Source organism: Pseudophryne corroboree, chromosome 3, assembly GCF_028390025.1.
Source record: "Pseudophryne corroboree isolate aPseCor3 chromosome 3, aPseCor3.hap2, whole genome shotgun sequence".
Lineage (NCBI taxonomy): Eukaryota > Metazoa > Chordata > Amphibia > Anura > Myobatrachidae > Pseudophryne > Pseudophryne corroboree.
In genome coordinates this window covers 69,014,957-69,032,460 of record NC_086446.1, presented here as the reverse complement: position 1 = coordinate 69,032,460, position 17,504 = coordinate 69,014,957, and the positions used below count along the sequence as shown (strand labels likewise).

The 17,504-nt window shown below is 47.9% G+C and overlaps 1 protein-coding gene across 1 annotated transcript in view; it reads left to right on the top strand.

Moving 5' to 3' along the window:
• The first annotated feature begins 677 nt into the window (after positions 1-677).
• Positions 678-17,504, top strand: part of LOC135054769 (uncharacterized) — a 118,335-nt gene continuing 101,508 nt past the window's right edge. Inside the window, exon 1 of the mRNA XM_063958091.1 lies at positions 678-748. The gene's annotated coding sequence lies outside the window, so the exon portion shown is untranslated. The remainder of the gene's footprint in view (positions 749-17,504) is intronic.

The following is a 17,504-nucleotide window of genomic DNA, read 5'->3' as shown; positions in this document are numbered from 1 at the left end:
TAATTGCAGCTGTGCACATGGCGGCACTGATAAATAAAAGAGGAATAGTCTGATATATAAAAGTTTCTCTATTTAGGATGAAAACTAATTTTTGCAAACAAAAAATGGTCCATTACCCATAACTCCCAACATCGGGAGATGGGGAAGCGGGACTACCAGGCGCGGCAAAGCCACGCCACAACCAAAAGGGGGCATGGCCTATAGAAAAGGGGGCATATCTTTGATGGAGTGCTGTAATCACGAACCACTCCCCCATTTTTCGGCACTGTGGGGGCATGCCCTGTGCTCTGTAAGATACTGGCATGCCCCCAGACCTTCTGTCGCCTGTGAATAGGCATGCGCACAGCGTCTACTCACTGATGCTCTTATAGGCAGAGCAGCGAGTAACAGGAGCCTCCCAACTGCCCCCCCCCCCCCCCACCGCAGGACACTTCAGCCCACAGGTGGGACAATCCCCCAAAAATGGGACTGTCCCGTGAAAATGGGACAGTTTGGAGGTATGCATTACCTCTTTATAAAGAGAGTCCTGTGTGTCTATGAGAAAATCTTCAGTGTGATTTGGAATGTAGTTTTAGATAAATGGGTGGGAATTCCTGGAAACATCCACTGAGCCGGGAAGTAGAAAGTGAAAGTATTGTAGCATGCATTCTTCTCATTATCCCCTCCCTCATATGTTATATAAACAGTATTTATTCATTATCAGTCATAGTGATCCATCCACTGCCTGCTCCTTTCTCTGGATTCTCAGGTAAGACTGATATTAATTCTGTCCTTGTATAGTATATACATGACATTAGCTCTCTCAGGGTATAGAATATATGACAGTAATTCTCTCAGTGTATAGTATATATGACAGTAACTTAGTGTATAGAATATATGACAGTATCTCTCAGGGTATAGAATATATGACAGTATCTCTCTCAGGGAATAGAATATATGACAGTATCTCTCTCAGCGTATAGTATATATGACAGTAACTCTCTCAGGGTATAGTATATATGACAGTAACTCTCCAGGGTATAGTATATATGACATTAGCTCTCTCAGGGTATAGTATATATGACAGTAACTCTCTCAGGGTATAGTATATATGACAGTAGCTCTCTCAGGGTATAGTATATATGACATTAGCTCTCTCAGGGTATAGTATATATGACAGTAACTCTCTCAGGGTATAGAGTATATGACAGTAACTCTCATGGTATAGAATATATGACAGTATCTCTCTCAGGGTATAGAATATATGACAGTAACTCTCTCAGGGTATAGTATATATGACAGTAACTCTCTCAGGGTATAGAATATATGACAGTAACTCTCTCAGGGTATAGAGTATATGACAGTAACTCTCATGGTATAGAATATATGACAGTATCTCTCTCAGGGTATAGAATATATGACAGTAACTCTCTCAGGGTATAGAATATATGACAGTATCTCTCAGGGTATAGAATATATGACAGTATCTCTCTCAGGGTATAGAATATATGACAGTAACTCTCTCAGGGAATAGAATATATGACAATAACTCTCTCAGGGTATAGTATATATGACAGTAACTCTCAGTGTATAGTATATATGACAGCTACTCTCTCAGGGTATAGAATATATAACAGTATCTCTCAGGGTATAGAATATATGACAGTATCTCTCTCAGGGTATAGAATATATGACAGTAACTCTCTCAGGGTATAGAATATATGACAGTATCTCTCAGGGTATAGAATATATGACAGTATCTCTCAGGGTATAGTATATATGACAGTAACTCTCTCAGGGTATAGAATATATGACATTAGCTCTCTCAGGGTATAGAATATATGACAGTATCTCTCTCAGGGTATAGTATATATGACAGTAACTCTATCAGTGTATAGTATATATGACAGTAACTCTCTCAGGGTATAGAATATATGACAGTAACTCTCTCAGTGTATAGTATATATGACAGTAACTCTCTCAGGGTATAGAATATATGACATTAGCTCTCTCAGGGTATAGAATATATGACAGTATCTCTCTCAGTGTATAGTATATATGACAGTAACTCTATCAGTGTATAGTATATATGACAGTAACTCTCTCAGGGTATAGAATATATGACAGTAACTCTCTCAGGGTATAGTATATATGACAGTAACTCTCTCAGGGTATAGAATATATGACAGTAACTCTCTCAGGGTATAGAATATATGACAGTAACTCTCTCAGGGTATAGAATATATGACAGTAACTCTCAGGGTATATAATATATGACAGTAACTCTCTCAGTGTATAGTATATATGACAGTAACTCTCTCAGGGTATAGTATATATGACAGTAAATCTCTCAGGGTATAGAATATATGACAGTAACTCTCTCAGTGTATAGAATATATGACAGTAACTCTCTCAGGGTATAGTATATATGACAGTAAATCTCTCAGGGTATAGAATATATGACAGTAACTCTCTCAGTGTATAGAATATATGACAGTAACTCTCTCAGGGTATAGTATATATGACAGTAACAGGGTATAGAATATATGACAGTAACTCTCTCAGGGTATAGTATATATGACAGTAACTCTCTCAGGGTATAGAATATATGACAGTAACTCTCTCAGGGTATAGAATATATGACAGTAACTCTCTCAGGGTATAGAATATATGACAGTAACTCTCAGGGTATATAATATATGACAGTAACTCTCTCAGTGTATAGTATATATGACAGTAACTCTCTCAGGGTATAGTATATATGACAGTAAATCTCTCAGGGTATAGAATATATGACAGTAACTCTCTCAGTGTATAGAATATATGACAGTAACTCTCTCAGGGTATAGTATATATGACAGTAACTCTCTCAGGGTATAGAATATATGACAGTATCTCTCAGGGTATATAATATATGACAGTAACTTAGTGTATAGTATATATGACAGTAACTCTCTCAGTGTATAGAATATATGACAGTAACTCTCTCAGGGTATAGAATATATGACACTAACTCTCTCAGGGTATAGTATATATGACAGTATCTCTCTCAGGGAATAGAATATATGACAGTATCTCTCTCAGCATATAGCATACCTCCCAACTGTCCCGATTTTCGCGGGACAGTCCCTTTTTTTGGGTCTGTCCCGCTGTCCCTCCCACGGGCCGCAGTGTCCCGCGGTGGGGAGGGGACAGTTGGGAGGCTCCTGATCACTCACTGCTCTGCTCAGTTGAGAGCAGAGCAGCGGTGAATAGACGCTGTGCGCATGCGCACAGCGTCTATTCCAGTGAGTTAGAGGGAGAGGGGGCATGCCAGCAGCTCACAGAGCGCTGGCCATGCCCCCTCAGTGACGAAAACGGGGGGCTTGGCTCGCGATCGCGACCCTCCCGCAAAGCCACGCCCCCTTCGACACAGGCCACACACCCTTTTCGGGCGCGGGCGCACTGCGCCTGCCAAGATGTCCCTCCTTCCACTGCTTCAATGTTGGGAGGTATGCATATAGTATATATGACAGTATCTCTCTCAGGGTATAGAATATATGACAGTAATTATCTCAGTGTATAGAATATATGACAGTAGCTCTCTCAGGGTATAGTATATATGACATTAGCTCTCTCAGGGTATAGAATATATGACAGTATCTCTCAGGGTGTATAATATATGGCAGTAACTCTCTCAGGGTATAGAATATATGACATTAGCTCTCTCAGGGTATAGAATATATGACAGTAACTCTCTCAGGGTATAGAATATATGACAGTAACTCTCTCAGGGTATAGAATATATGACATTAGCTCTCTCAGGGTATAGAATATATGACAGTAACTCTCTCAGGGTATAGAATATATGACAGTAACTCTCTCAGGGTATAGAATATATGACAGTAACTCTCTCAGGGTATAGAATATATGACAGTAACTCTCTCAGGGTATAGAATATATGACAGTAACACTCTCAGGGTATAGAATATATGACAGTATCTCTCAGGGTATAGTATATATGACAGTAACTCTCTCAGGGTATAGAATATATGACAGTAACTCTCTCAGGGTATAGAATATATGACAGTAACTCTCTCAGGGTATAGAATATATGACATTAGCTCTCTCAGGGTATAGAATATATGACAGTAACTCTCTCAGGGTATAGAATATATGACAGTAACTCTCTCAGGGTATAGAATATATGACAGTATCTCTCAGGGTATAGTATATATGACAGTAACTCTCTCAGGGTATAGAATATATGACAGTAACTCTCTCAGGGTATAGAATATATGACAGTAACTCTCTCAGGGTGTAGAATATATGACAGTAACTCTCTCAGGATATAGAATATATGACAGTAACTCTCTCAGGGTATAGAATATAGAGATGAGCGCCGGAAATTTTTCGGGTTTTGTGTTTTGGTTTTGGGTTCTGTTCCGAGGCCGTGTTTTGGGTTCGACCGCGTTTTGGCAAAACCTCACCAAATTTTTTTTGTCGGATTCGGGTGTGTTTTGGATTCGGGTGTTTTTTTCAAAAAACCCTAAAAAACAGCTTAAATCATAGAATTTGGGGGTCATTTTGATCCCAAAGTATTATTAACCTCAAAAACCATAATTTCCACTCATTTTCAGTCTATTCTGAATACCTCACACCTCACAATATTATTTTTAGTCCTAAAATTTGCACCGAGGTCGCTGTGTGAGTAAGATAAGCGACCCTAGTGGCCGACACAAACACCGGGCCCATCTAGGAGTGGCACTGCAGTGTCACGCAGGATGTCCCTTCCAAAAAACCCTCCCCAAACAGCACATGACGCAAAGAAAAAAAGAGGCGCAATGAGGTAGCTGTGTGAGTAAGATAAGCGACCCTAGTGGCCGACACAAACACCGGGCCCATCTAGGAGTGGCACTGCAGTGTCACGCAGGATGTCCCCTCCAAATTGCCTCTTTTTCCTGCCAGTATAAGTACGGACTGTGTGACGTGCCTACTTGGATGCGGTCACTCATATAATCCTCCACCATTCTTTCAATGTTGAGAGAATCATATGCAGTGACAGTAGACGACATGTCCGTAATCGTTGTCAGGTCCTTCAGTCCGGACCAGATGTCAGCATCAGCAGTCGCTCCAGACTGCCCTGCATCACCGCCAGCGGGTGGGCTCGGAATTCTGAGCCTTTTCCTCGCACCCCCAGTTGCGGGAGAATGTGAAGGAGGAGATGTTGACAGGTCGCGTTCCGCTTGAGTTGACAATTTTCTCACCAGCAGGTCTTTCAACCCCAGCAGACTTGTGTCTGCCGGAAAGAGAGATCCAAGGTAGGCTTTAAATCTAGGATCGAGCATGGTGGCCAAAATGTAGTGCTCTGATTTCAACAGATTGACCACCCGTGAATCCTTGTTAAGCGAATTAAGGGCTCCATCCACAAGTCCCACATGCCTAGCGGAATCGCTCCGTGTTAGCTCCTCCTTCAATGTCTCCAGCTTCTTCTGCAAAAGCCTGATGAGGGGAATGACCTGACTCAGGCTGGCAGTGTCTGAACTGACTTCACGTGTGGCAAGTTCAAAGGGCATCAGAACCTTGCACAACGTTGAAATCATTCTCCACTGCGCTTGAGACAGGTGCATTCCACCTCCTATATCGTGCTCAATTGTATAGGCTTGAATGGCCTTTTGCTGCTCCTCCAACCTCTGAAGCATATAGAGGGTTGAATTCCACCTCGTTACCACTTCTTGCTTCAGATGATGGCAGGGCAGGTTCAGTAGTTTTTGGTGGTGCTCCAGTCTTCTGTACGTGGTGCCTGTACGCCGAAAGTGTCCCGCAATTCTTCTGGCCACCGACAGCATCTCTTGCACGCCCCTGTCGTTTTTAAAAAAATTCTGCACCACCAAATTCAAGGTATGTGCAAAACATGGGACGTGCTGGAATTTGCCCATATTTAATGCACACACAATATTGCTGGCGTTGTCCGATGCCACAAATCCACAGGAGAGTCCAATTGGGGTAAGCCATTCCGCGATGATCTTCCTCAGTTGCCGTAAGAGGTTTTCAGCTGTGTGCGTATTCTGGAAACCGGTGATACAAAGCGTAGCCTGCCTAGGAAAGAGTTGGCGTTTGCGAGATGCTGCTACTGGTGCCGCCGCTGCTGTTCTTGCGGCGGGAGTCCATACATCTACCCAGTGGGCTGTCACAGTCATATAGTCCTGACCCTGCCCTGCTCCACTTGTCCACATGTCCGTGGTTAAGTGGACATTGGGTACAAATGCATTTTTTAGGACACTGGTGAGTCTTTTTCTGACGTCCGTGTACATTCTCAGTATCGCCTGCCTAGAGAAGTGGAACCTAGATGGTATTTGGTAACGGGGGCACACTGCCTCAATAAATTGTCTAGTTCCCTGTGAACTAACGGCGGATACCGGACGCACGTCTAACACCAACATAGTTGTCAAGGCCTCAGTTATCCGCTTTGCAGCAGGATGACTGCTGTGATATTTCATCTTCCTCGCAAAGGACTGTTGGACAGTCAATTGCTTACTGGAAGTAGTACAAGTGGGCTTACGACTTCCCCTCTGGGATGACCATCGACTCCCAGCAGCAACAACAGCAGCGCCAGCAGCAGTAGGCGTTACACGCAAGGATGCATCGGAGGAATCCCAGGCAGGAGAGGAATCATCAGAATTGCCAGTGACATGGCCTGCAGGACTATTGGCATTCCTGGGGAAGGAGGAAATTGACACTGAGGGAGTTGGTGGGGTGGTTTGCGTGAGCTTGGTTACAAGAGGAAGGGATTTACTGGTCAGTGGACTGCTTCCGCTGTCACCCAAAGTTTTTGAACTTGTCACTGACTTATTATGAATGCGCTGCAGGTGACGTATAAGGGAGGATGTTCCGAGGTGGTTAACGTCCTTACCCCTACTTATTACAGCTTGACAAAGGGAACACACGGCTTGACAAATGTTGTCCGCATTTCTGGTGAAATACTTCCACACCGAAGAGCTGATTTTTTTGGTATTTTCACCAGGCATGTCAACGGCCATATTCCTCCCACGGACAACAGGTGTCTCCCCGGGTGCCTGACTTAAACAAACCACCTCACCATCAGAATCCTCCTGGTCAATTTCCTCCCCAGCGCCAGCAACACCCATATCCTCCTCATCCTGGTGTACTTCAACACTGACATCTTCAATCTGACTATCAGGAACTGGACTGCGGGTGCTCCTTCCAGCACTTGCAGGGGGCGTGCAAATGGTGGAAGGCGCATGCTCTTCACGTCCAGTGTTGGGAAGGTCAGGCATCGCAACCGACACAATTGGACTCTCCTTGTGGATTTGGGATTTCGAAGAACGCACAGTTCTTTGCTGTGCTTTTTCCAGCTTGAGTCTTTTCATTTTTCTAGCGAGAGGCTGAGTGCTTCCATCCTCATGTGAAGCTGAACCACTAGCCATGAACATAGGCCAGGGCCTCAGCCGTTCCTTGCCACTCCGTGTGGTAAATGGCATATTGGCAAGTTTACGCTTCTCCTCCGACAATTTTATTTTAGGTTTTGGAGTCCTTTTTTTACTGATATTTGGTGTTTTGGATTTGACATGCTCTGTACTATGACATTGGGCATCGGCCTTGGCAGACGACGTTGCTGGCATTTCATCGTCTCGGCCATGACTAGTGGCAGCAGCTTCAGCACGAGGTGGAAGTGGATCTTGATCTTTCCCTAATTTTGGAACCTTAACATTTTTGTTCTCCATATTTTAATAGGCACAACTAAAAGGCACCTCAGGTAAACAATGGAGATGGATGGATACTAGTATACAATTATGGATGGACTGCCGAGTGCCGACACAGAGGTAGCTACAGCCGTGGACTATCGTACTGTACTGTGTCTGCTGCTAATATAGACTGGTTGATAAAGAGATGTAGTATGTATGTAAAAAGAAGAAAGAAAAAAAAAACACGGGTAGGTGGTATACAATTATGGACGGACTGCCGAGTGCCGACACAGAGGTAGCTACAGCCGTGGACTACCGTACTGTGTCTGCTGCTAATATAGACTGGTTGATAAAGAGATGTAGTATGTATGTATAAAGAAGAAAGAAAAAAAAACCACGGGTAGGTGGTATACAATTATGGACGGACTGCCGAGTGCCGACACAGAGGTAGCTACAGCCGCGGACTACCGTACTGTGTCTGCTGCTAATATAGACTGGTTGATAAAGAGATGTAGTATGTATGTATAAAGAAGAAAGAAAAAAAAACCACGGGTAGGTGGTATACAATTATGGACGGACTGCCGAGTGCCGACACAGAGGTATCTACAGCCGTGGACTACCGTACTGTGTCTGCTGCTAATATAGACTGGTTGATAAAGAGATGTATGTATAAAGAAGAAAGAAAAAAAAACCACGGGTAGGTGGTATACAATTATGGATGGACTGCTGAGTGCCGACACAGAGGTAGCTACAGCCGTGGACTACCGTACTGTACTGTGTCTGCTGCTAATATAGACTGGATGATAATGAGATGTAGTATGTATAAAGAAGAAAAAAAAAACCACGGGTAGGTGGTATACAATTATGGATGGACTGCCGAGTGCCGACACAGAGGTAGCTACAGCCGTGGACTACCGTACTGTACTGTGTCTGCTGCTAATATAGACTGGATGATAATGAGATGTAGTATGTATAAAGAAGAAAAAAAAAACACGGGTAGGTGGTATACAATTATGGATGGACTGCCGAATGCCGACACAGAGGTAGCTACAGCCGTGGACTACCGTACTGTACTGTGTCTGCTGCTAATATAGACTGGATGATAATGAGATGTAGTATGTATAAAGAAGAAAAAAAAAACCACGGGTAGGTGGTATACAATTATGGATGGACTGCCGAGTGCCGACACAGAGGTAGCTACAGCCGTGGACTACCGTACTGTACTGTGTCTGCTGCTAATATAGACTGGATGATAATGAGATGTAGTATGTATAAAGAAGAAAAAAAAAACAACGGGTAGGTGGTATACAATTATGGATGGACTGCCGAGTGCCGACACAGAGGTAGCTACAGCCGTGGACTACCGTACTGTACTGTGTCTGCTGCTAATATAGACTGGTTGATAATGAGATGTAGTATGTATGTATAAAGAAGAAAGAAAAAAAAACCACGGGTAGGTGGTATACAATTATGGACGGACTGCCGAGTGCCGACACAGAGGTAGCTACAGCCGTGGACTACCGTACTGTACTGTGTCTGCTGCTAATATAGACTGGTTGATAATGAGATGTAGTATGTATAAAGAAGAAAGAAAAAAAAACCACGGGTAGGTGGTATACAATTATGGATGGACTGCCGAGTGCCGACACAGAGGTAGCTACAGCCGTGGACTACCGTACTGTACTGTGTCTGCTGCTAATATAGACTGGATGATAATGAGATGTAGTATGTATAAAGAAGAAAAAAAAAACCACGGGTAGGTGGTATACAATTATGGACAGACTGCCGAGTACCGACACAGAGGTAGCTACAGCCGTGGACTACCGTACTGTACTGTGTCTGCTGCTAATATAGACTGGATGATAATGAGATGTAGTATGTATAAAGAAGAAAGAAAAAAAACCACGGGTAGGTGGTATACAATTATGGATGGACTGCCGAGTGCCGACACAGAGGTAGCTACAGCCGTGGACTACCGTACTGTACTGTGTCTGCTGCTAATATAGACTGGATGATAATGAGATGTAGTATGTATAAAGAAGAAAAAAAAAAACACGGGTAGGTGGTATACAATTATGGATGGACTGCCGAGTGCCGACACAGAGGTAGCTACAGCCGTGGACTACCGTACTGTACTGTGTCTGCTGCTAATATAGACTGGATGATAATGAGATGTAGTATGTATAAAGAAGAAAGAAAAAAAAACCACGGGTAGGTGGTATACAATTATGGATGGACTGCCGAGTGCCGACACAGAGGTAGCTACAGCCGTGGACTACCGTACTGTACTGTGTCTGCTGCTAATATAGACTGGATGATAATGAGATGTAGTATGTATAAAGAAGAAAAAAAAAACCACGGGTAGGTGGTATACAATTATGGATGGACTGCCGAGTGCCGACACAGAGGTAGCTACAGCCGTGAACTACCGTACTGTGTCTGCTGCGACTGGATGATAAATAATGATATAAAAAATATATATATATCACTACTGCAGCCGGACAGGTATATATTATATAATGACGGACCTGCTGGACACTGTCTGTCAGCAGAATGAGTTTTTTATAGAATAAAAAAACACCACACAAGTCACACGACGAGTGTTTAACTTTTTCAGGCAATCACAATATAGTATACTATACTGCTGGTCAGTGTGGTCAGGTCACTGGTCAGTCACACTGGCAGTGGCACTCCTGCAGCAAAAGTGTGCACTGTTTAATTTTAATAATATGTACTCCTGGCTCCTGCTATAGCCTATAACTGCTCCCCAGTCTCCCCCACAATTAAGCTGTGTGAGCACAGTCAGATATTATACATAGATGATGCAGCACACTGGGCTGAGCACAGATATGGTATGTGACTGAGTCACTGTGTATCGTTTTTTTCAGGCAGAGAACGGATTATATTAAATAAAACTGCACTGGTGGTTACTGGTCAGTGGTCAGTCACTAGTAAACTCTGCACTCTCTAGTACTCCTAAGCTCCAGTAAATCAAGTGTCTCTGTCTCAATCTCACTCTCTCTCTTCTAATCTAAATGGAGAGGACGCCAGCCACGTCCTCTCCCTATCAATCTCAATGCACGTGTGAAAATGGCGGCGACGCGCGGCTCCTTATACAGAATCCGAGTCTCGCGATAGAATCCGAGCCTCGCGAGAATCCGACAGCGTCATGATGACGTTCGGGCGCGCTCGGGTTAACCGAGCAAGGCGGGAAGATCCGAGTCGCTCGGATCCGTGTAAAAAAAACTGAAGTTCGGGCGGGTTCGGATTCCGAGGAACCGAACCCGCTCATCTCTAATAGAATATATGACAGTAGCTCTCTCAGGGTGTAGAATATATGACAGTAACTCTCTCAGGATATAGAATATATGACAGTAACTCTCTCAGGGTATAGAATATATGACAGTAACTCTCCAGGGTATAGAATATATGACAGTAACTCTCTCAGGGTATAGAATATATGACAGTAACTCTCTCAGGGTATAGAATATATGACAGTAACTCTCTCAGGGTATAGAGGGTATAGAATATATGACAGTAACTCTGTCAGTGTATAGAATAAATGACAGTATCTCTCTCAGTGTATAGTATATACAGTATGACAGTAGCTCTCTCAGGGTATATTATAAGGGTGGGCTTCAGTATGCCGGCAGTCGGGCTCCCGGCGCACAGTATACCGGCGCCGGGATCCCGACAGCCGGCATACCGACACTTATTCTCCCTCGTGGGGGTCCACGACCCCCCTGGAGGGAGAATAAAATAGCGTGGCGCGCGTAGCGTGCCACCGTGCCCGTAGCGTGGCGAGCGCAGTGAGCCCGCAAGGGGCTCATTTGCGCTCGCCACACTGTCGGTAAGCCGGCGGTTGGGCTCCCGGCGCCGGCATGCTGGTCACCGGGAGCTCGACCGCCGGCATATCGTAGTGAACCCATATTATAAGGGCATGGTCGTGCCCTTATATTAAGGCTGAATCGAACAAACGGAATTCTCCCATAGGGAACTTCTGAGATGGGGGCATGGGTTTGAGGGGCTACACCTCAAAAGTGATTGGATGTACTGAGCTGAAATTTGGCATGGACGCGTAGAATCGTCACGCGCTGCTGCATGCCAAATTTCAGGGCAAAATAATAAAAAAATTAGGAATTGGGAGTAACCTAAAGTTTCAACTGTCAGTTTTTTTCTGCGACTTCCTGTTTCGCTTTTGAGGATGGTTTTCCCATATAGTGTAGTTTTTTGGGAAGGCAGAACTCAGGATAGAGGACAAATAAAGACTTGGGGTTTGTTTTATTAGATAGAGTATGTCCCAGTGTAGTGCCTTTTGGGGTTGTGGTTTTTCAGAAAGTTACAGGTTTTTTTTTATTTAGTAAAATATGCCCCATTTTAAAGATAGGGCTTTTCAATTTGTTGCGCCTGCGCAGTGGCCGCCAGCAGGGGGTGTACAGAGAGTAGCTTGACTTTAGTGGAGCAATATGGCTGATCACGCCTCACATAGCCAATTTGTTTTGTGATTCTAAAAATAATCAGCTCTATTTGTATTATACAAAATGATTGGGGGGTGTTGTGGGACTGAGTGGGTGCTCTCTGAGTGTTTTTTTAGTTCTGGTGTCGTTTCAGTAAAAATATATTACATCCGTACATGCCGAGCAGGGCCAGGCAGTTTAGATGACGTCACTTAATTTATTCATGTCTGTGCCGCAATGCCAGATGGGGCGGCAAATTCAAAAGTGCTCTACTCTATGTGACTGTGTCAACCCATTGCTGTAGAGCGGGCATGGGGACGTTGCTGCCTGGCCAGCTGCCCTGTTACTGCTGAAACTGAAGCTGCCATGGAGGAGCAGCCAGCACAGGACATCTGACAGGAAGAAAGAGAGGGCAGCTAGTCCCGCTGTGTCCCCCCCTCCCGCTGTGTGCCCAGCCGTCCTCCCTCCCACCCACTCGCTGTGTGTCCGGCCACCTACTCGCTGTGTGTGTGTGTCCGGCCACCCTCCCTCACTCCCACCCACCCACTCGCTGTGTGTCCGGCCCACTCGCTGTGTGTCCGGCCACCCTCCCTCCCACCCACCCACTCGCTGTGTGTCCGGCCATCCTCCCTCCATCCAACCCACCGCTGGCCCGTCCCTAGCGGCTGCCTGCTTATCCTCCGCAGGTCTGTGGTGCTGGGGGCTGCCCGCTGCTGTCGCTCCTGACGGGGTGCGGCTGGGAGGAAGAGGTGCCTCGGACAGCTGCTGACCGCCGGCCTCCTTTTCTCTCCTCACGGCCTGACTGGGAGCTTCCCGCTGTGCCGTCTATGTCCCCGAGTGCTGGATCCGAAACGGGGACCCGGCGCCTGCCTGCCTCCATGAGACTCCAGCTACCTGAAGTAAGGTACTCTAGGGCGTCCTCACGGTGGGCCTGCTGAGAGAGGGGGGAGAGATTAGGGTCCAGATGACATTAGTTGGGTATTAACAGGAGGCTGTGGGAGAGCCTCTGCCCAAGCGCCCACGCCATGGTGTGTCCCCCTCCCCCCTGTGTGTCCGGCCACTCTCCCTCCCCCCTCTGTGTCCGGCCACTCCCCCTCGCCCCTGTGTGTCCGGCCACCACCACCCACACTGCCGCTGTGCGTCTGCCAACCCCCCCACTGCCGCTGTGTGTCCAGCCACCACCCCGCCCACTGCCGCTGTGTGTCCGACCAACCCCCCCTGCTGTGTGCCCACCGCCCCCCCCCCTCCCTGCTGTGTGTCCGCCCCTCCCTGCTGTGTGTCCGGCCACCCCACCCCTCCTCCCGCTGTGTGTCCGGTCACACACACACACACACACACACCCGCTGTGTGTCCGGCTACCCCCCCCTCTCCTCCCGTTGTGTGTCCGCACTCCCCTTCCCCTCTCCGCTGTGTGTCCGGCCACACACCCCTCCCATTGTGTGTCCGCCCCCCCTGCCGCTGTGTGTCTGGCCGACCCCCCCTCCCCACTGCCGCTGTGTGTCACCCCCACTGCTGCTGTGTGTCCGGCCCCCCCCCCCACTGCTGCTGTCTGTCCGGCCACCCCCCCCCCCCACTGCCACTGTGTGTCGTGCCACCCCCCCCCCCCCACTGCCGCTGTGTGTCCGGCCAGCCCCCCTCCTCCCACTGTGTGTCCGGGCAGCCCCCCTCCTCCCGCTGTGTGTCCGGCCAGCCCCCCTCCTCCCGCTGTGTGTTCGCCCACCCCCCCTGCTCACACTGTGTGTCCGGCCACCCCCCCCCCCCTGCTCACGCTGTGTGTCTGGCCATCCCCCCCTGCTCATGCTGTGTGTCCGGACACCACCCCCTCCTCCCCCTGTGTGTCCGGTTTATACCCCCCTCCTCCCCCCTCCCGCTGTGTCCGGCCACCCCCCAATGCTGTGTGTCCGCCCCCCTCCCCTCCCTGCTGTGTGTCTGGCCAGCCTCCCCTCCTGCTGTGTGTGCCCGGCCACCCCCCCCCCCTCCTGCCGCTGTGTGTCCGCCCCCCCCCCCCCCCCTGCCGCTTTGTGTCTGGCCGCCACACCTCCCCCTCCTGCTGTGTCCCCCGCTCCCACTGTGTGTCCGGTCTAAGTAGAGACACACAGACTGCAGTTCAACATCACCATTTACAGAACCAGTCCTCCACCAAGGTACCAGCAGCCCCCCCCCTCCGCTGTGTGTCTGGCCACTCCCCCTCCTCCCGCTGTGTTGTCCGGAAACACCCCACCCCGCTGGGTGTCCGTCCTCCCTCCCGCTGTGTGTTCGGCCACCCCCCCTCCTGCTGTGTGTCCGGCCACCCCCCCCCCCCCCCTGCTGTGTGTCCGGCCACCACCCCCCACCTGCTGTGTGTCCGACCACCCCACCCTCCCGCTGTGTGTCTTGCCACCCCCACCCCCTCCTCCTCCGGCTGTGTGTCCGGCCACACCCCCCCCCCCACCCTCCTCCTCCGGCTGTGTCTCCGGCCACCCTCCTCCTCCGGCTGTGTGTCCAGCCACCCCCCCCCCCTTTTGTGTTCCCAATCCTCCCCTGAGTGGGAGGCACCCCTACTGGTAGACACCTCAGTTTCTAGGCCGTCTAGGGAAATAATTTTGCCTGCCCCAGGGTCAGCTTCTTTGAAAGATCCTGCTAACGGTACACTACTCGGGCCCGCCATTGCTGGTGCGTGGGTGGGTAACGCGGTGGAAAAATTGGCAGACAACTTGATAGTTAATATAGACACTGTGGATAAGGATGAAATAATCCTAATACTCAACCACATCAAGGATGCGGCAGGGCATTTTGTTGAAGCTATGAAGGATGTTGGTTTGCTGAGTTCCAGAGCCATGGCTATGGCGATTTCAGGTCGCAGGGCTTTATGGATTCGCTGGAATACTGATACGGAATCAAAGAGAAATATTGAGACGCTCCCTTACAACGGGGAGGCCCTTTTTGGTGATAAGCTGGATGCCATGATTTCCACGACTACATCGGGCAAGTCTGCATTTTTGCCTTCCGCAACTGCTCCCCCCAAGAAGGGGTATCATTCTCATACCATGCAGTCCTTTCGGCCCAAAAAGGTACAAAAAGGCAAAAGGCAACTCCTTCTTTGCAGGAAGAGGTCGAGGTAGAGGTAGAAAGCCTACAACGCCGGCTGGTGCACAAGAACAGAAGCCAGCAGCTGCTGCTGCAAAAACCTCAACATGACGCTTCTGTTCTTCAGCCAAATCTGGGTTCGCTCGGATCTGGATCCTTGGGTATTACAAATCGTATCCCAGGGTTACAGGTTGGAATTTCAATATCTTCCCCCAAGCTGATTTTTCAAATCAGCCTTGCCAGTTTCTGTCCAAGACAGGACAAACGTGTTGAACGCAATATAGAAATTGTGTCAAGACAAGGTAATTTCCTTGGTTCCCGAATTACAACAGGGAAAAGGCTTTTATTCAAGCCTCTTTGTGGTACCGAAGCCGGATGGCTCGGTCAGACCGATTCTGAACCTGAAGTCTCTAAATCTGTTTTTAAAACGGTTCAAGTTCAAGATGGAGTCCCTCAGAGCGGTGATCTCCAGCTTGGAAGAAAAGGAATTTCTGGTGCCGGTGGACATCAAGGATGCTTATCTGCATGTTCCCATCTACCCTCCGCATCAGACATACCTGGTTTGCGGTGCAGGACTGCCACTACCAGTTCCAAACGTTACCTTTCCGGCTCTCCCCGGCTCCGAGGGTGTTCACCAAGGTAATGGCGGAGATCATAGTACTCCTTCGCAAGAAAGGAGTCAACATAATTCCTTACTTGGACGATCTCCTCATAAAGGCGAGGTCCAGGGAGAAGTTAGTGCAGGACATTGCTCTGTCCCTGACGGTGCTTCAACAGCATGGTTGGATTTTAAACCTTCCAAAATCACAGTTAGAACCGATGATGAGGTTATCATTTCTGGGAATGATACTGGACACCGAGGTACAGAGAGTATTCCTTCCAGTGGAAAAGGCTCTGGAGATCCAGACGATGGTCAAACAAATTTTGAAAGAAGCAAGTGTGTCAGTTCATCGATGCATCCGCCTGCTGTAAAAGATGGTGGCGGCCTACGAGGCTCTGCAATTTGTCCGATTCCATGCCAAGGTGTTAAAGTGGGACCTACTGAACAAGTGGTCCGGATCGCATCTACACATGCATCAGAGGATAATCCTGTCGACGAAAGCCAGGATTTTGCTCCTGTGGTGGCTACAAACGTCTCACCACCTGGAAGGACGCAGGTTCAGGATTCAAAACTGGGTCCTGGTGACCACGGATGCAAGTCTCCGAGGTTGGGGAGCAGTCACGCAAGGGGAAAGCTTCCAAGGAAGATGGTCAAGTCAAGAAACGCTTCTTCACATAAACATTCTGGAGTTGAGAGCCGCAGGCGACGCATCTTCTTCAAGATCTACCTATACAGATCTAGTCGGACAATGTGACGGCGGTAGCTCACATAAACCGTCAGGGAGGAACAAAAAGCAGAGCGGCAATGGCAGAGGTGACAAAAATACTCCTCTGGGCAGAAAGACATGCAATAGCTCTGTCAGCAATCTTCATTCCGGGAGTGGACAACTGGGAAGCGGACTTCCTCAGCAGACACGATCTCCATCCAGGAGAATGGGGCCTCCACCCAAAGGTCTTTGCAGAGGTGTCAAGTCGTTGAAGCATTCCTCAAGTAGACATGATGGCATCTTGTCTCAACAAGAAGCTTCCGACATTTTGTTCCAGGTCGAGAGACCCGCAAGCAGTAGCAGTGGATGCATTAGTGACCCAGTGGGTGTTCCAGTCAGTGTATCTGTTCCCTCCACTTCCTCTAATACCAAGAGTTCTAAAGATCATCAGAAGAACAAGGTTTTTGGGCAATTCTCATTGCTCCAGACTGGCCAAGGAGGGCTTGGTATCCGGATCTTCAGGAGTTGCTCCTGGAAGACCCTTGGCCTCTTCCTCTTCGCAAGGACCTGCTTCAGCAGGGGCCGTCAGTTTATCAAGACTTACCGCAGCTACGTTTGACGGCATGGCTGTTGAGCGCCGGATCCTAGCCCGAAAGGGTATTCCCAGGGAAGTCATTCCCACTCTTATTCAGGCCAGGAAAGGAGTAACATCTAAACATTACCACGGTATTTGGAGAAAATATGTATCTTGGTGTGACTCCAAGGAGGCTCCTATGGAAGTATTTGAGTTGGGACGTTTTCTCCATTTTCTGCAGGCTGGTGTGGATGCGGGCCTTAGATTGGGGTCAATCAAGGTCCAGATTTTGGCCTTATCAGTTTTCTTTCACAAACAATTGGCCTCCCTTCCAGAAGTTCAGACCTTCGTGAAAGGGGTTCTGCACATCCAGCCTCCATTTGTGCCTCCAGTGGCACCATGGGACATTAATGTGTTGTTGCAGTTCCTTCAATCG